Source organism: Canis aureus, chromosome 7, assembly GCF_053574225.1.
Source record: "Canis aureus isolate CA01 chromosome 7, VMU_Caureus_v.1.0, whole genome shotgun sequence".
In the NCBI taxonomy this organism is placed as follows: domain Eukaryota; kingdom Metazoa; phylum Chordata; class Mammalia; order Carnivora; family Canidae; genus Canis; species Canis aureus.
In genome coordinates this window covers 59,327,835-59,348,046 of record NC_135617.1, presented here as the reverse complement: position 1 = coordinate 59,348,046, position 20,212 = coordinate 59,327,835, and the positions used below count along the sequence as shown (strand labels likewise).

Here is a 20,212-nt window from a genome sequence, read left to right as displayed (position 1 = left end):
TCTCCCTTTGTTCCTCCTATATATCTAAGTTTCTTCTATAAGGATTTTAGTTTTGCATGTAAAAATAAAAATTATTTTATATTACTTCATCAATTTATTCCAAGTTCCATCAGCTCTACCTTTAAAATATATCTGGAATAAACCACATTTCATCACCTTCCACCTTTGCTGCTACTACTCTGGTTCAAGGCATCGTGATCATCTCTACTGTGGATTACTGCAATAATCTCCTAGTGGGTCTTCCTGCTTCCACTCTTCCTTCCCGACTCCTGCCAGTCCATTTATCACATAACAGCCAGAGTGATCCTTTAAAAGATGAAAATCAGGTAATGCCATTTCTGGTAAAAACTTCCAATGGTTTCTCATCACGCATAGAATAAAAGTCAAAATTCTCAGAATGGCCTATAAATCTCTACACAGTCTTATTCCCTATTACCTCTCCGGTCTCATTTCCTAGTACTCCCTCCTTAGTTACTCCACATCCCAGCCACATAGGCCTTCCTGATGTTTCTCAAAAATGCCAAACACATTCCCAACCCAGAGTCTTTGCATTTGCTACACCCATGTCCTATCTTCACGCCACATCACTGTGGCTTGCTCACTCACTTTCCTCAGGTCTCTGTTTAAAGGTCACCTTATCAGAGAAGCTGTCTATAATCAACTTTATATAAAATAGCAGCTTCCCGCAGGGTATTCTCTATTACTCTGCTTCATCTTTCTTCATAACTCTTATCATCATCTGCCACAATAATGTGTTTGTTTATTGTCCATTTCTTCCCAACTAGAATGCAAAGCTACTCAATGGCGGAGACTATGTCTCTTTTTTTCACTGCTAAATCCTCAAAGAGCTGGACACATGGTAGGTGTTTCATAAACACCAGCAAAATTCAATATATATTTATATTCATTCTACATTCTGTAGTAGAAAAGTTAATACCTCTAAGGCAGGGCTTCTCAGCCTTGGCACTACTGACATTTTGGGCTGAATGATTGTGTGTTGTGGGGACTGTCCTGTACACTGTAGGATGTTTAGTGAATTCCTGACCTTTATCTAGTGTCTAGTAGGTATTACCAGTATTTCCTGGGTTGTGAAAACCGAAAGGTCTCCAAATATTGTCAAATATTCCCTAGAGGGCAAAATGACACCCAATTAAGAACCACTACTTTCAGGGGCAGGGGAAGACCACTGGTTGACTCACTACTATGTGTCAGGTGCCATGGTTGACCCTTTACATCATCTCTTTTAATTCTTTCAATAATCTCAAGGGGCAGATACAATTATTTTAAAAATGAAGAATCTATGGCTCAGATGTTAAGTAACTTGTCTAAGGCTGCTGAACAAATAAGGTTACTGCAATCTCAAACCAAGTTTGTCTTACTCCAAAGTGCTCTCTCTCTCTCTTTTTTTTTATTATGAACCCTAATAAATAAAATGGCTAAAAGTAGAGACACTTTGGTAGAGGTGAAGGAAGCTGATTTAGAGTTCTCCGATTTTGTTTCTCCTCTGAAAGGTATTCCTCAGTGAAACATCAAAAATTGCAGAACAGAATTTGAAAACTACTGTGCTCTTCTATGCTGCCTGCCCTTCAAGTAACAAGCATTAGGCTTCTATATCTGGTTTCAGAATTGAGGCCATGTCAGACATGAGATTCACAAGAGGATCATGGTACTGAAGGAACAACCAAACCCCATGTGCCAGCCAGAGTGATCTTCTAAAAATGTAATTTTGTTGCATCATTTCAGTTAAATTCCTCCTTGGTTCTGATACCATGGTCTGTTGCAAAAATGACAGGCTTATCTGTTGGGCACATACAAAAGAGTGTTCCTGAAATAAGGACCAGAACACATGCTATTACTTCCAACCCTTCTGAGCGATAGATCTTGTCTTCGCCTCCCACCAGAACCCTCTTCCACATCCGCAAGCCACTTGTTTGCTATCAGAAACACTTAGGAGCAGCTGAACCATGTGGCTCAATGATGGATCAGAATGATCAGTTTAAAGGCTTCACTGTCTATAATTTGTATTGATAGTTTCAATCTTTCAGTTTACATCTAAAAAATTGGCTCTTCCTTGAGTAAGCCTTAAGTATTTTAACTAGAATTAACTTAGCTTAAGATGGTCAAATTATTCATTTAGGAATTTTCAACTGAAGGAAAATACTGCTGTAGACAAATTTTGATATAAATGAGATATCAAAAAACATGTTTTAACAGTAAACCTGAATCACACATGCTTTAAAAGTTCATAAAGAAGAAAGATGAAATGATGAAAAGATGAATAATGAAGTCTATTACATTATGCCCCAGTGAAGAAATGAAGTCACCAGTCAATGGAAAATTCTCAAGGGAATATATTATAGAGGAAAAATAGGCTTTTACAACTGGGTACCATCTGAGTTAAGATTAGCAACAAAACAAACCAAATTAAATTGTTTATTCCCTACAGAGAATGCTCTTCATCATTTTCAGCTGAAGTTTCTTTTCTCATAACTGGCTGAGTTGTTTTCATGAGTCAGAAACGAACAAGTTCATCAATAGAAATCCGCCACAGAGACTGATGTAGCTGAAAGCATGAGTTAACATAAAACAAAGGAAGAAAATTATTTCCTGAGTATGCCAAGTTTTAATCACTGAAAAAAACCAGCAGCAGACTTGACCAAATATGGCTTTAGTGAGAACACAACAGTAATAATCGTAACTACTGAAGTTGCTTTTGTTTCCAATGTTATACATGAAAATTCCTAAATATTTAACAGGAATAGGCAGAAATGTCTACACATTCAGGAAATTAATATTTATTTCCAATTCTTATCTTTAAATAAAGTCTACCTACTGAAGTTAGAAAATAGACAAGACCAGAAATCATGTTTAAAATAACTGTTTTTGAATCTATCGAAGATAAAGTACTGGAGGGACTTAGCTCTTGAGGAAGCCCTGGTTGTACTCAGAATCTGGATTTCAAGCAGCCTGAACACTATGACAGCCTCTCGGGCTTCAAAGAATGCAGAACAGCAAAAATCCCCTGGAATCATAAATATAAAACCTATAATTATGGTTATTTAACAAAATGGTTTCTGTTAAGATATTTGATGATGAAATTCCCATCCTCAGATGTCAGTGCCCAAATTTTAATCAGCCTTTACTCATAAGTAAATGTATTCTAACTGTTATTTGATTAAATGTCAGTGGCCATTAGGCCCAGTTCTTAAGTAAGAAGGCTTAAACCAGGCATGCCACAGAGAGGGTGTGGAATGGATTATGAGGAAAGATGAAGAAAGGAGAATTGTTTTAGTAACTTGGTGATGTGAGGCAGTGTTTCACCTTAAAGCAATCACAAGACTTTAAAGAAGCAAAGGACAACATTGGCAGCCAGCAGAAGGGAGGCTCAGAGGCGGTAAAACTGGTAAAGTCAAGTGAGGAAGAATCACAGCACAGGACAGCAGCATATTTTAGTTTCTTGTATATTATCTTACTTGTTGGTCTTCTCAACAACTGTGAGAGGTAGGAAGATCAGCTGCTACTGACGTCTCCATTTTACAGACAAAGAAACTAAAGCTCACTGACTCTCTGTGGCTTTAAAAAAAAAATTACTTTGAAATATTTTTAGTTTACAGAAAATTTGCAAAATTTAGCACAGAGAATTCTGTGTCCTCTTCAGCCAGCCTCACCACCCATCAAAACTCCTTAGCTCTTCTGATCTGAGGAGCCAAGCAGAGTCAGGTGGTTAGTACTTGGGTGAGAGTTTCTGGGGCTTTTCATCAAGGCAGGACATACTGCTAAAAAGATTAAAGATTCCTACCGCAAACCTGTGTTCTTTTCACTAAATCACTGACTCCCGTAACTAAACTCCTTATTTAAATATGAAATTTTCTTTCTTATTATAGACAGGATTATCCAACTAAGAAAATCTAAGCAAAATTACTCAAAGGGTACAACTTGACATTACTAATACATGTTACAATCCTACATACCTATAAAATGTGCAATAATCTAGGATAGTCTACCTGAAATGTTCTTTAGTGGTTTTAGTAAGAAACTGGCTTAATTTTTATAGAATTTAAAACTCTAGAACTTGAACTATGTGCAGTTTTGACAAGATATAGAAATGCATTCTAACAGGAAAAAATTATTTAATAAGATCTAAGTGGACCAATGTTACAGAATTACTTCTGTAAGTAACACACTGCATTTTCATAGTCATTGTGCTGGAGGGGAGCAGTCAGTGTTCGATAGCCTCAAAAATCTGATCTTTCATATATGCTGTAAACTCTTTCCCGGGTTCTAGTTGTAGTCATTATGAAAGAAAGGTAGTATGTAAACTCAATTTCATTTGTATGTACACTTCTGGAAATTTAGCTATATTGCACATTTTTATAGAGAAGATGGTTTTTTTTTTTTTTTTTTTTTTTTTTTTTAGAGAGAAGATGTTGATCAAGACAGCTGCTACTTGTGGGTGCTGGGCACTGAGCTAGGTCCATTACATCTGTTAGCACAAATCCTTTCCAACAGTTCTAAGAGGCAGGTCCTGTGGAAGAATCTGAGACTTGGAAACATTAATTTGTCTAGGATAACAAGGATACCCTGGTGCAAGATAAGGGATGCAACTGTGATTTGAACGCCAAGATTTGTCTGACCCCAAAGCCAATGCTCTGGTTATAACATCATGTAGCCTAAAGAGAGCATCAGAGAAAAGACAGGCATACCATAGTTGGGTAAAAGATAAAAATATTTCTGTCATTCTATAATAAAGGCTATACCTTTTGTGATGACTGAGATCTTTGATTAGGAAAATGATGCCAGAGGAGCAAATACACTGGCTAAATACTTGAGGATATGTATAATACAGTGTGTGTGTGTGTGTGTGTATGTGTACACGCGTGTATGTGCGCATGTACATGCACATGCATGTGTTGTCAGTTTGTAGCTTTTAAGAGGGGACACATTCTGACATAAGCATTGTCTCATCTGTCTGGGAAGGTCATCCTATTTGAAGGAGTAAGATATGCGGAGGGAGGAGCAGGGTGAGGTGAGAATGGGGACAAGAGAGTTTCATTAGCTGGTTAGAGCAGTCCAATAACCCTGATGATCATGGAAGCAACAGGCTTCATAGCCAGACTGCCTGCGTGTTGGTGAATTTAAAAAAAAAACACTACATAGGCAACACTGAAATGAATGATGAAAATGTGATCTTGTTAAAATACATTAAAATTCTTTGTAGCACAAAAGCCATCCTCTTAGAATTCTTTAATACTAGTGCTTTCCTGGTACATTTATGATATGATGAAATAAACTATGATTTATACACGAATTTTAAGTGATATTCCTACTCTACCAAATCAGGGATCTCATAAACACAGTAAAATGAAGCATGCCTGGTACTTTGCATACCCTTCTTTGCATAGTATTCTTCAGAAGGTAGAAAAATACATAGCCCAGATGGTACTTATTTTCTATAGCATAATATTTTAATTGCTTAAATACCAGGATGAGTATTTTGATTAACAACAACAACAACAAAATCTAAATTCAAATCCTTTTGCCTATTTTCCTCTGGAATTTAAGAGACAGGAAATCTCCTAATAAATGCTGAATGATTTCTTTCATCTTTTGGTGTTGGGAAGTCTGGGTAGACAAAACTCCTTAAATAATACAAGACTTAGGATAAAATTCATTGAGACATTAACACTTGTCCTGTAAGTATGATAGTTCTTTGGCAATCATAGCCACATGACAATATACTCCTTTGATATAAAAAAATTAGACTTAATTTGGGTTTAATTATCTGAGAAAGAGTTAACAAGAAAGGAAAAAAAAATAATGTCTTATGTAAAAGGCCTTAGCTTTGTCCAAAGAGAAGCTCTGGAATGGACAGTGAGAGCCTGCAGAGAAGCCTGTATTAGAGGGCCAGGATATGCCACCATTTTACATCTTCCATGACACCTCAAAAGTGATGAATTCACAAGAGTTATGAATTATCTGCTCTCATGATGAGGCATGAAGAAATTTAGTTTCACAACTTATGAGTTCATTTCACTGGCATAAACTGGACATATGAAAGAACCTGAATTTCTACTAGTATCAGGCAAACAGAGTCTGATTGTTGCCAAATGGATTGGAACTGTCAAATGCCTTCCATTTATGACTTTTAAATAAAACAATTTTTATACCAGACCAGACCTAACCCAAGACACTAATTACTTTCTAGAAGTTTATTCTCTATTTTATCAAACTGAGGGCTCATTCACAGGTTTTATCAGTTAAAATATTTTTGGCTGCATGCAATCTGATTCTGAATTACAGTTGCTTAAGCAAGATAGAAGTTTATTTTTCTTCATATAAATGAATTCTGGAGATGAGGAGTTCAGATTTGACATAACCACTTGCTGACATCACAAGGGCTTCAGTCTCCCTCAGCATCTGCTCTTTTTTCTAAGCTGTGGCTTTTTTTCTTTTTTCTTTTTTTTTAAAATTTTTATTTATGATAGTCACAGAGAGAGAGAGAGAGAGAGAGAGAGAGAGAGAGAGGCAGAGACACAGGCAGAGGGAGAAGCAGGCTCCATGCACCGGGAGCCCGACGTGGGACTCGATCCCGGGTCTCCAGGATCGCGCCCTGGGCCAAAGGCAGGCGCCAAACCGCTGCGCCACCCAGGGATCCCTGTGGCTTTTTTTCTTTCCAATTCTAAAGGTCATTTCTTTCTTTTATTGAGATATAATTGACATCTAACCTTGTGTAGGCTGTGGCTTTGTCTTCAGGATTCAGAATGGCTTCTGAAGCTTCAGCTATTACATCTGCATAAAGCAAACGAATGTAGGAAGGTAAGAAAAAACAGAATGTACTTCTTTTTAAAGAAAACTAACAGGGTAGTTAGAGTATTTATGTTTACATTTTACGGGCCATATCTCAGTCGTATGATCAAACCTAGCTGCAAGGTAAGAAGAGGAATGTGGTATTGTGTCTGCTGGCAATATAACGAGCTCCAAATCAGTTTTGGAGAAGAGAATGGATATTGGGGTGGTAAGCAGTTGCCTCTATCATGTTGGTGTGCGAGTGAGGTATGAGACATTACACGTATGAGATCTAGCATACTGATCTTCAGACCTGATTTTTACCAGTGCTAAGAGCCAAGGCTTAAGAGTACAGATTGTCTCCCATCACATCAGTCACCAACATTTTTAAAAATACATCTGTATTTTTTTTTAATTTCATGGAGCATTTTCAGAAGATGAGGAGAGGATAACACAAAGTCAAACAAATAACCAATAACATTAAGCCAATTCTAAAATGATTGAGATACTCTAGTCTAGGAAGAAGTCGATTTGGCTGTGTTTAATCTCTTCATATGTCAGGGTCAGCACAACCACTCAGAGTGATGGTGAGCGACATGCAAATGGGTTTGGCAGATGATTCACTCCAATGGGGGCTAAACACCTTGCCATGTTTAGTCTATGCACTCTGCATAAATGTTGGCTGGCAAGTTGGGGACATTACTCTTGACCTGTTCTCTTCTTACCTTTTACTGGAATCCCAGATATAGCCAATGAAGAGCTATTAATCTCAAACTTGATCAAAGAAAGAAAAGATGATTGAAGTGGACTGGGGTGGGGAGGGCTGAAGCGATCCCAAGAACAAGGAATTTGAAAGTAACTGAGAGTATCTTCAGCATTGGAGAGAAATAAACACAGGCTGAATTTTAAGAGACAAGTCATAATAGTTAAAAAAAAAAAAAAAAAAAAGCTTCTTCGCTTTTTAATGAAAAACTCACAACTGCAAAAAAAAAAAAAAAAAAAAAACCAAACAAATATTGCAAACTTCTCAAGAGGTTCTCTATTTACGCACCAAGAGGTTCTCTATTTACGCACTGTTTCATTTTGGTGAGAATGATATAAACGAAAAGCACACAAAATGCAATTCAAGATCAATCTGAAAAGGAATGGATAGGATACCTTATAGGATTAATATAATCTCACTTCAATCTCTCTGTCTTCAAAATCAGCAGTGCTGAACAGTAACGAAGGAGTTTTAATCCTAATCTAAGACTGTGAAATATTCTTACATAATCCTGAAGGCCATTCTGTATCATCAGAAAAAGGCTGGAGTACCCAGCAAAGAGGATGCTGACCTGGGCTGGGAAAGACTTGCACTTTATGTCTTGATTTTGCCTCTAACACAGGAAGGGAATCATTAGGCTAAGTTGCTTCCTCTGTGCCTGAGTTTTTTCTTCTTGAACAGAGCTCTGATGTTCTGTGGCTCTGTGTGTATCCTGTATCTTAGGGAGGTCTTAAAATGTTTAGAAATATTTCAGAGCCATGGGTCCTAAGATTTAAGAGACCAGACAACCTGTTCCAAGTCCATGATAGAAAACAGTCTTGGTCTGTTTGCAATGATTCTGATCTAGAAGAAATACCATTTGGAGAGGCTAACGGGTTCCTAACTTCTGGGAAACAGCCAGGTATTTTAAAACCATAAAAGTGTGTGTGAACCACATTGCCCGCAGCAGTGATGCAGCCATGTCACCCTCTGCATGTGCTTTCCTGACTCCCATTTCTCACACAGAAGGGCACTGGATTTAGAAAATCAGGAGGCTCTGTGATACTGAATGGAAGAGATACTGTGGCATTCCTAAGAATCTGCGCTTCCATAACATATGGAGAGAAAAAAGAATTCCAGGTACTTTTTTTTTTTCTGGGAAGTTAAAGGATAGGAAGATCACTATCATTGTGGCTTCCAAAATCTCCCCCTCAACATGCTCCTTTCTATAGTGAATTAGGTCTAATACAAGAAACCTAACAAGATACACTAATGAACTTAGCAAAAAGTACAAACAACTGCAACTCATATGGAAGCTGAATATCTCTTTTGAGAGTAAGAAATATGCTGAGAGCTATTAGCGAACAATTTTTTTAAGTGAAGAATATGTAAGAGACTGTAATATTCCAAGGCATGTAAATGTTCTTTGAAAATTAGAGCACATTTTCAAATGACTGAGTCACATAAACATAGATGCACAGAAGAGAAACTTTATAATCAAATAATGTGAGTTATTTGTAAATTACCATAGCCCAATACTTTTTCATTGTACTAGTCTACACAGATTCACTTATTAAGTAAAATCAGATGTTTTCCAGTACAAGAAAAGTCTTTGGTATTCTGATTATAAGGAAATAATAGTGAGGCTTCAAAAATGTAGGTAAATTTAGGAGATACATTTTAAACTTCTTTAACAAAGTTAAGGTCTATTTTCCAACAATAAAGGTAGGGGTACCTTCAGCAGGCAGAAATATGAACAAACCTTTGCATATTCCTTAAGAGAAGCATATCCTATGCCATAAACTCGAGAGGAAAAAAAACTCCACCATGCTTTGAAAAAGAAATCAGATTTAGAATGCTTGTGACACTTTAAAGAGCATATTATGTGGGAAAACAAAATAAACATTTGATCTGGCAAATGAAAATGGATTTGGAGTTTCAACATATTTGGCAGACAGGTAGAATTAAATTCAAGTATGCAGAGAAACTAATACAGTATTTAAATATTTGCTTAAGTAATGCAGTATTTAAAATAACATATCTGGAGACATGTTTTTGTTGAAATGTTTTACAGTTTTAGTGAGGATTTTTTTTGAGAGGAAAAGCTTGACTGAAGCATATTTTACTTTCTGTCTTTGTCATTCTGTGAACGTCAGTGGGATTTCTATATTACTCTTTCGTGAGCTCTTTTCCTTTAAGTCTCAGATAACTGTGTAATATCCTCTGCAGCTTTTAAAAAGAAACTAGATTTAGATTGTGAAAATAATTTTGGAAGTAATACACTGATGGTCTCAATATCAACGGTGGCCAGAGTGTTTGTGGGCATGCTCTACGTGATGAATGCATGAATGGATGAATGGTCTGGTGCAGTAAGCAGCTAAGGCACCGTCTGCATACTCTTGCTATCCCCATCACTGCAAGGTTACCCTACAAGGCTTCTCATTAGAGTGGTGTAGCATGGTCCTCCTCCCAGCCACACTGCCAGGTCCAGACCTGGACACTCAACACAAGCTGGGTAAATCTGAAGCTACTTCCTGAAGCTTGAAATTGGTAACCTAGAGAACTGGATCTGTCTCTCTCTGGGTGATGAAGGTAATCTGGGAGCACCTGCTGGCAGTATGTTATCTACCACATTAAAAAAAAATGTGGTTCAGGAGGGAGAAAAAAATGAAGCCTAGATAGAGAAGCTGAGATCAGAAAGACAGAAGAAAAAATTGATTTCATCGGTGTTGGAGTTATAGTTCCTGAAACCCAGCTACATTTCTACTCTTGGGTTGCTTAGAGAAGATACACATCCTTACAATAGGAGAAATTTATCTATTTGTAGAGTTCATTATTTTTTTAAACCACTTATCAAACAAATTTTAAGTCAATATTTTATAAATTTGTCCTCCCTAGTCTCTTCATGAATCCATGATTTTTGTACAGTCTGTACAATCACAGAAAGAAGAGTTGAAGTACAACTCCTATGACAACTTCGTTTCATCATCCTGAAAAAACTGACTTATTTCCTATATGCAAACAACATTTCTTTTATTTGATAGCACACTGAATTATATCTACATTATTAATTTACCATTAGGACATTGTCAGTAGCTTGGACATACATGACATAAAGGCTTAAACACAACCATCAAGCCCTTTACTCAGGTGGAAATATCTTCTAAAATAACCTTACAAGAAAGCAGATGGTGGTACCAGATTTCTGTTCAATACTGGTTTCTAAAACCAGTAGTTTTCTGTTTAGAGAAAATAAGATCGATAAAATAATTTCTAGAGATGACCAGTAGTTCTGTGTCATTGAAAATTTGTGAATATGTAAAGATTCACATTTAAAACTACATTATAGAATCATCCAACTCATATCTTAAAAGTTTGTTTTAAATTAAAAATCCATCTCCTCGTAGAAACACTATCTTAAATGATGGTTAATTCCTATGTAATTTTTTGAAAAAATATTTTATTTATTCATGAGAGAGAGAGAGAGAAGCAGAGATACAGGCAGAGGGAGGAGCGGGGAGCCCAATGCAGGACTCAATTCCCAGACCTGGGATCATGACCTGAGCCAAAGGCAGATGCTCAACCTCTGAGCTACCCAGGCATCCCAATTCTCATGTAATCTAAAAAAAGCTCTTTAATCCATATCCATCCTGATTATACTGTTTATCTAGGGATGTGAAGGGGCATGATTTATTAAGAGAATTTCATCCCTTGCCCATATGGACCAATACCATGCAAAATTCTGAAATCACCAGGTTGGTGTTTGATACCTTCTCACATTATTTCTGAAAATAACAACTTCCTAGCATACTTTTCTTGAATTTTTTTTCTCCACAAACACACAATATAGCATATCACTTAATGTTCTTTACTCTTTAAATTTCCCTAAGGTTCAAAATTACTTTACTCCTTGCTGGCCAAAATTGTTTAGAGAAAGTCTCTTTCAGCTAATGATTAAGATGTAAGCAATCTGTTTCACATCAATATATAAATAAACCAGTTCCTTGGCCCTTCATGTGTTCTTGAAAGTTTTGAAAGAAGACTTAGTAAATCTCTGATCAACTATGGTTTTGAAAATTTGTGGATTTAAGATAGCAATGATTCACATTTGGAAAAAAACGTGATAAATCTATTATCTTTTCAAATATGTGATTCTGCTCAGAAATTACCTGAAATGGCCAAAGAAAAGCAAAAATAAAGCAAAATATCTTTAATCAGCCTTGAAATTATGGCAGCTACTAAATATATACAATCAAACTCAAAGAATTTCTTCTAGATAAAAATCACTACTTTTCTATTACTTTCCTTTTCCAGATAGTCCACACACCCATTTTCCTTCCTAGCACTTACATTTTTTAACTGTGATCCTAGACATAATCTCTGTACTTCAGGGTCCTTGTTTTCAGAGTGGGAATAGTAATAAAATCTAGCACACGGGTAGACTGTGATTATGAGCTAATAATACGTTAGAGTTTAGAATAGTGTCTGGCATGTAGTAAATCCTTTACAAGACTCTGCTGTATTACTCTTACGTTTATTTCTCTAGTATACTAAACATTCTGTCAAGGAAATAGCTATATTATGAATACTACTCTGTATTTCTAAGATCAAGTACAGTAGTAGGCATCAAGTGGGTAGTCAAAGCATATCCATCAAATGAAAAAATACTAATTTCTTTTTAAATTAGTATTTTAGTATTAGTATTTTAGTATTTTTAAATTTTTGATAAATTGAAACATATAGGTTTAAGTTTCCTCAGAATTTAAAAATAACAACAAGAGATTTAAATGCAGGGAGACTCTGAAATTACAAATAAAAGATAAAGTAAATGGGCAGGGAAAGCATAAAAGACAGAATAATAAGATAAAAACATATCTGCTAGGTCAATAAAAGTAAATAAGTTAATCTCATTAATTAAAAGAAAGTAAAGAAAAAATAAAAAATTTGAGGCAAGAGTCAAAATCCCACTATATATGTTGTTAATAACAGTTATATTTAAACCAACTGGCTAAGAAAGATTGAAAGTAAAGAGAGGGAAGCTATAACAAGCATAAGTACTAATCCAAAGAAGAGAGCTAGTTTCTACTGATGAATGGTCCATTAACAATGAAGAAAAACGCTTGAGCTTCTCCCTCCTAATATGGGAGAACTGGACTGTATACAGCAAAAATAGCTGGAAAGTAATAGATATATTTATCATAGCAGTGAAAGACTTACTTTTAATAGACCTCTTGGTTTCTATTTGATTAAGCAGGGGAAAAATGTGGGGTGCCCAAAATGACCAATTGGAATGTGAAATAGTGAGATGCTTATTTATAATTAGATTTTTTATTTTATTTATTAAAAAAATTTTTTTTTAAGATTTTATTTATTTGGGAGACAGCGCGCATGAGAAAGCATAAGCAGAGGGAGGGATAGATGGAGAGGAAGTAGACTCTCTGCTGATCTGGGAGCCCAACAAAGGACTTGATCCCAGGACCCTAGGATCATGACCTACGCCAAAGGCAGATGCTTAACTGACTGAGCCACCCAGGAGCCCATATTAACTGTAGCACACTCACCAGTGTGTTCATTGTCAGGACAGTGCAATTTGTTTCTCCTTACTTGGTACAGGCGGATGTCTTCATTGTGCCAATTAAAAATGAAACAAAGCAGCACCAATAGTAGAATCTCCGTAACATTTTTTAAAAAAGATTTATTTATTTATTTATGATAGACATAGAGAGAGAGAGAGAGGCAGAGACACAGGCAGAGGGAGAAGCAGGCTCCATGCCAGGAGCCTGACTTGGGACTCGATCCGGGACTCCAGGATCGTGCCCTGGGCCAAAGGCAGGCACTAAACTGCTGAGCCATCCAGGGATCCCCTCTGTAACATTTTGAATTGAGTTGCAGAGGGAACATAAAGGTCTTTTATATCACCCGAAGTCTCAAAGGTTAATTCCAAAGCAAAGTAAGTAAAAGTGTTACTGAACTTGAAGACAAATGAATGTTTTCTTCTGTTTAGAATGCAAATGTTACAAATTTGCTACACTTCTCTGATGACTAATGCATACTGCTAATAGATATTTAAAGCAAATAAACACAACTTGTGTAACCCTTTAAGGGTGAAAGTAGTAAAACCATAGGTGCTTTCCAAATGATGGAATGTCTATGACTTATACATTTGGAAACATTTAATTATTATTCATTTGTTTGTTTACCTATCATATATTTATTGAGCATCTACTATCACTATACGCTATTGTGTGCCCTGGAGATATTGTAGTGAACCAAACAGACAAAGCTCTTGGCTTTCTGGAGCTTATGTTCTAGTGGTTGAAGACCAACAATAAACAAATATATGAAAGACTGAAGATGCTGAGTGCCATGAACAAAATATACTAGGGGAAATGGACAGAGAACGAATGGGTAGGAGTGGTATTCTTTTAAAGATTTTTTAAAAATTTATTTATCAGAGAGAGAGAGGAGAGAGAGAGAGAGAGAAACAGGCAGAGGGAGAAGCAGGCTCCCTATTCTTTTGGTCTGAATTGCTCAGGCTGCTATAACAAAATACCGAACTCTTGGTGGCTTAAACCACAGAAATTTACTTCTCACAGTTCTGGAGGCTTTAAGTCCTAGATTAAGATGCTAACAGGGTCACATTCTGGTAAGGACTCTCTTCCTGGCTTGCAGACAGCTAAGTGCCTCCTGTGCCCTCATATGATAGATTTATGGTGTCCACTTCCCTTCTTTTAAGTTCATTAACCCCATCATGACCTCATCAAACCTCATTATTTCCCAAAGGCCCCATTTCCAAATACCATCACATTAGAGGGCTTCAGCATATGTACTTATGAGGGGACACAATTCAGTCCATAGCCCCGTTCTATTGCAAGGCTGAGGCAGGTCTCTGTGGTGATGTGCTATCTGAGCAGAGTTCTGAGGGAAATGAGAGGGCTACAGTCTGCAAGTGGGAATATGTTTGTCCAGTTGAGGGCCACTGACAACAGACATCTGGAGAAAGATGGACAGCTGACCAACGTACCTGGCAACAATGGAGGTTACTGTGACCTTAGCAAGAGCAATTTCTATAGGATGGTGGGGATGAAAGTGCGATTCAAGTGGGTTCTAAAGTGAAGGGGAAGAGAACAAAAAGAAACTCTTTTGAGAAACCCTACACTACAGGAGAGCAGAAAAAGTAACTGGAAGTGTTTCTGTTTGTGTTAAGGCAGTGAGAATTACAGCATTTTCCTGTCCAGATAGGAATTAATAAAGTGTATTGTTATAGTAGGAACTTTGGAAGCACTCCTCTTGTTGCTTCTTTTTTTCTCAGTGAAATAGGAAGCAAGGTATCAACTGAGCAAGGACAAGAGAAGTGCTAGAGGTCCAATGAGAGGAGAAGTTTAAACAGTTATGAAGGTCAGTAGGAAAATGGGTGTACTAGGGAAGTTCTAAAATTGCTGGGCAGCACTAAGGCCAATTTGAGGCACTTAATTATAAATCAGAAGTGAGACTAGTTAGCTTGTGTTTTCCTGTACTCATGTTCTGCTGCTGGGACTTAGACATAACATAAATATAAAATAAGCAAAGGTTTGGATTTAACCAGGACTTGGGTTTTGCTAGGGCAAGTGTAAGTGTAAGCTCAAAGTGTGAATAAATTCCTAATGCTAAAATAACCTATTAATATATTTAAGTAAATCTCAGATTTTTGTTGACCAGGGGTCTGTGATCAAAAAGAGGTTGCAGGAATAATGATAAAAAGGAAATGAATGCTATTAACAATGATGATGTCATAGACACATAAAAATCTCCCTCCCTTGCCCATGGATCACTTATAAAAAGTCAACACATATTAAAATACCAAGTAAATTCTAGTAAATTCCTAAGGCTAAACAATATATCTAAATAAATATTAAAATAATATGTCTAAACATATCTGGTTACTATGCAATAAAGCAACAAAAACACCTAATAGTAAGAAGCAAACAAAATATCCAGCCACTTAGAGTATATATCTCTATGTATTTTAAATATTCTCCTATATAAATTAGGTCAAAAAGTGCTTCAAAAGTATAATATTAAGTATTAATAATCATATAAATATAAAATCATAATTATTATCAATAAATATTAATATTAAAATATTACAAAATATTTAAATAGAAGAAACATATATTTTTAAACTCTATGGGCTATATCAAAAGCTATGCCAAGAAACAGTACAAATGTAATGTTTCCATTGTTAAAAAAATTCTATTAGGAATAACAACGAACACATTTGAGTTTTTATTATTATTATTATTATTTTTAAGATTTTATTTATTTGACAGAGAGAGAGCGCACAAGCAAGGGGAACAGCAAGCAGATGGAGAGAGAAGCAGGCTCCCTGCTTAGCACAGGGGCTTAATCCCAGGACTCTGAGATAATGACCTGAGCTGAAGGCAGACGCTCAACCAACTAAGCCACTTGTGTACCCCACATTTGAGTTTTTAAAAAAGTCTTTGTTCAATTATTTCCTTAGGACAGTAGCTAGAAATGCAATTTCTGGATCAAAGGGCACGAAAGTTTGTTTTTTCATGTGTTTGACAGATAGTGCCACACTTTTCTCCAGAAAGCTGTATCAACTTATGTTTCCACTAATATATGAGATAGCGGATTTCTCCACAACTAAGTAAACACTGAGTAATTCTTGGTACAATTTAAATAAAAAACATGTTTTAGCTGAAATGAAATGTGATTTTCTCCCTAGCTTTGGTTTTTTTTTTTTTTTTTCTTGAGGTCGGGGGCAGTGGAAGTAGGGGGATGTGTGGAGATGAGATTTAGTATTATTAAAATGTATTATAAATGGTTTGTAAATTTTCTCATAGCTGTCTTTTGCTCCAGAGAATCCACAGTTCATTGAATAACTTCCCAATAAAACCAGCTGGTTTACAGTCATTATATTTGAAAGCACTCAAGTCCCACACAAATGGATGGAATGATTTAAAAGAATACCAGAAAGAGAATTTTTTGGAAGAATTTATGAGTTTGAGATGACTGATATCCCAAAGAAATAATATCCAGGCAACCAAGATAACTCGTCATTCTCTGGTTACAATAAATTAAAAAATCTTTACCATGAGTTTCTATGATTCACAGGAAAAGTTTAAGTAATATTTAATTATACAAATAATGTACTACATTTTCTACTTCAAAACCATATAATGGGTGATCAATAAGAACTGCTTAAGATGATGAGAAAAACTCCCCCAAATTTCACTTGAGACGTTTTTAACAAAGAGTGATAAGTTCCTTATTAGGCTTTTTGTTGTTGTTGTTAGGATTTTATTTATTTATTCATGAGAGACAGAGAGAGAGGTGGAGACACAGGCAGAGGGAGAAGTGGGCTCCTTGTGGGGAGCCTGATGTGGGACATGATCCCAGGACCCTGGGATCACACCCAGAGCCAAAGGCTGATGCTCAACCACTGAGCCACTCAGGTGTCCCCTTATTAGGCTATTTCATTTTATTCTATTCATTGTAACAAACTCATTGTAGGGCTACAAGGAACAAGCCTTCCAAGACTCAAATATCCTCCCCACTAAACTCAGATGGAGAACAGGAACTCCACACAGAGCTACTCTCTAGGGGAAAAAAAAATCACATTTTCTCTTTTTTCCCCTTTTTCCCTCATCTCTTTCTCTCTTTCTTACCCCCTCCTTCCCCACCTCCTTCTCTCCCTTTCAGTTTCTCCCTCACTGGGACAATTTCCACAGGTACAGCAAAGGAATGTAGTAGTATTTTTTGGAGATACTTGTGTATGTACTGAATTTTGATAGAGTCTAATTTTAAAGTATGTAAAAAGCTCTGCTAGAGCTTTTATATAATAAGGTATTTTTTCCCAAATAAAAACAATGACCTCAGCAATTTCAGATTTTTCTGTAGTGTGCTTTCCCAAAGGTGGTCATTTCTGTACTTATAGCTTTTCCATATTTGAGAGCAGGTCAATAGACCTCATTATCAATGACTGTCTTCTATTTAGGTGGAGAGTAACTCCAAAAACAAAATGTCTCTTTTTCAAGGACTTTTTAAAGGGCATTTAAAAGTAAGACTTAATAAACACTTTAAAAGAAAAAGATAAAATGCCCAAACTTAATATTTATTACTTATTTTAAAAATTAACCATCATGCTTAAAATAGTTTACTACATGGCTATCTTAATTGTAGGGGTATGGCTAAACATTGCCTTTTGTAACTGAGTATAAGAGCCAGAGTAGTGATGGTAATAATTAATGAATCATTAAATCAAAAATCTCATACTTTATCAATATAGTACATGCGGCAGATAAATTCAAGATTTTATTTAGTTATTCATGAGAGTCATAGAGAGAGGCAGAGACATAGGCAGAGCGAGAAGCAGGTTCTTTGCCCAATGTGGGACTCAATCCCAGGACCCTGGGATCATGACCTGAGCTAAAGGCAGAAGCTCAACCACTGAGCCACCCAGGTCCTCTAGATAAATTCAAAAGTAACTTTTGTGAACCTGGTGATTTGTTTGTAAATCATTCTTTAGTTTTGGAAGGACTGAATGAAACCACACTCTCCAATTATATGAAGTACAATGAATGGAGAAGCAAAATTTTCATGCCACAAAAAATTCAACAGTAACTTAAGGCACTTGCAAATTCAAACTATTTTCCAACTATAAATCAGCCAATACCTGAAAGATTTTCCAGAAGAGGTATCTAGTGTATCAGAGAAGTGAGTAAGGTTATTATTTGAAGATGCAAAATTATAAAGTCTTATAATAGCAAATAAATGAGATAAAGTATGTAATATTTACTGCCAAATGTTGTGAATTGGTCAACTAGGTAAAATGGACTAACTGTCACAGCTGATATTGGTTATTTTTTTTTTCATTTTATTTATTTATTCATGAGAGACACAGAGAGAGGCAGACACACAGGCAGAGGGAGAAGCAGATTCTTCGCAGGCAGCCCGATGCAGGACTCCATCCCCGGACTCCAGGACCATGCCCTGATTCGATGGCAGATGCTCAATCACTGAGCCACCAGGGTACCCCAGTATTGGTTGTTTTGAAACAAAATTTGCTGATTAAAGCTGTAACTGATGCGCAGTGTCAGCTTGTAGACACTTCTGGGACACAGCAAAAGTCAATGCTGAAGTAGTACGATTAGAAGAACTTCTATAGCTAAAATTGGAAAAGCCACTGTTATTATAATTTGAACAGGAAGTTATTTGAGCAATGAAAACTATTAGCAATTGAAAAGTATCTAAAAAAGACCTGTTGAAGAACTCCTGGTACACAAAGTTCGTACAGGTACATAACTAATGGTAATGTCCTTTTTGCAATTCTCTATGAATCAGAAGAAATGACTGGTTTTATATACCTGGAAACTGCATTCTTTAAATAAAACAGAAAAAAAATGTTCAGATCATCCAAAGGAGAAATTAATAATATTCACATACATTGGCTACAAAATTAGACCTATTTTAGTTATGTTATTGGATATTTACCAAAAATTTATAATGTTCAAAGCACTGTGCTAGGTACAAAGGATTGGAAAGTAAAATAGGTCCATGCTCTCAAAAATCTTATTTATTTAGTAAGCTAAACTAAGGAAACACAAGGAGTTATAATCTATCACATACTAAAATGCCTGAATTTAGACGCTGCCAGATGAAGAAGGTTCAGCAAAGGGGAGAAAAGTTAACGCCTGTTTAGGGAACTACAAGTCCAAGGAAATTTCTTAAACAGAGTGTGTTATGTGTGTGCACATCCATGTTTTTGGGAGGGAATACTGGAAAACAGGAGGATTGGGAATGGTGAGAGATGAATATGAAAAGGCTATTTGAGACCAGATTAAAAAATTTATTAATATTATGATAAGAAGTTAAGACTCTTCTGGGGAAAATGGAGAATCATGAAAAGCAGAAGACTGGCAAGAATTGATCTGCCTTTCGGACCAGCCATTTATGAAAAGGATAGTTCTCAACAGACATCCAAACACCATGGAGAACATTGATCACTAAATAGTTATAGTTTAGTCTAGAATTATTTCTTTTTTTTTTAAGATTTTATTTATTCATGATAGACAGAGAGAGAGAGAGAGGGAGAGAGAGAGAGGGAGAGAAAGGCAGAAACACAGGCAGAGGGAGAAGCAGGATCCATGCAGGGAGCCCAATGCAGGACTCGATCCTGGGACTCCAGGATCATGCCCCCCGGCCAAAGGCAGGTGCCAAACCACTGAGCCGCCCAGGGATCCCTAGAATTCTTATTTCTAAATGAGGAATTCAATGATCTAGGAATAAGTGTAACTGCATTAAACAGTCTGACTGGCATGATGTCATGAAGTGGCAGCAACCAGAACTCAAGGCAGCGCCTGAACATGGATGCAAAAAAGGAATAAAGGGAGATTATCTATACCAAACAAGCAATGATCTGTTAATTCCATGAAATAAACTACAGCATTAAAAAGACAAAAATCTTGCCACAGGATACATTTATTTTCATATTTAGAATTACGAACTTGTTGAGATTAAACCAATTCAGATAAATAAAAGCCAGACTGTGTAACAACAATCTGCCCACCTACTGTGGGGAATGTGGATGAAGAAGAAAGAATAGGGAAATATAATCCACAAAATATTCAGGGCAAAAATATTTTGGTTATTACAACAGCCACAATTTGAGAACTATAAACA

The 20,212-nt window shown here is 36.3% G+C and overlaps 1 protein-coding gene and 1 long non-coding RNA gene across 14 annotated transcripts in view; both read right to left on the bottom strand.

The window, feature by feature from the left end:
* The window catches only part of SUPT3H (SPT3 homolog, SAGA and STAGA complex component), a 603,243-nt gene that overhangs the window by 185,449 nt on the left and 397,582 nt on the right, over positions 1–20,212 (bottom strand). The window lies entirely within an intron of this gene.
* Positions 2,236–11,933, bottom strand: LOC144317446 (uncharacterized). The gene is made up of 3 exons (XR_013383469.1): positions 11,879–11,933; positions 6,726–6,789; positions 2,236–2,563 (listed from the first exon to the last, which is right to left on the bottom strand). It is a non-coding gene; the product is annotated as an uncharacterized LOC144317446 (long non-coding RNA).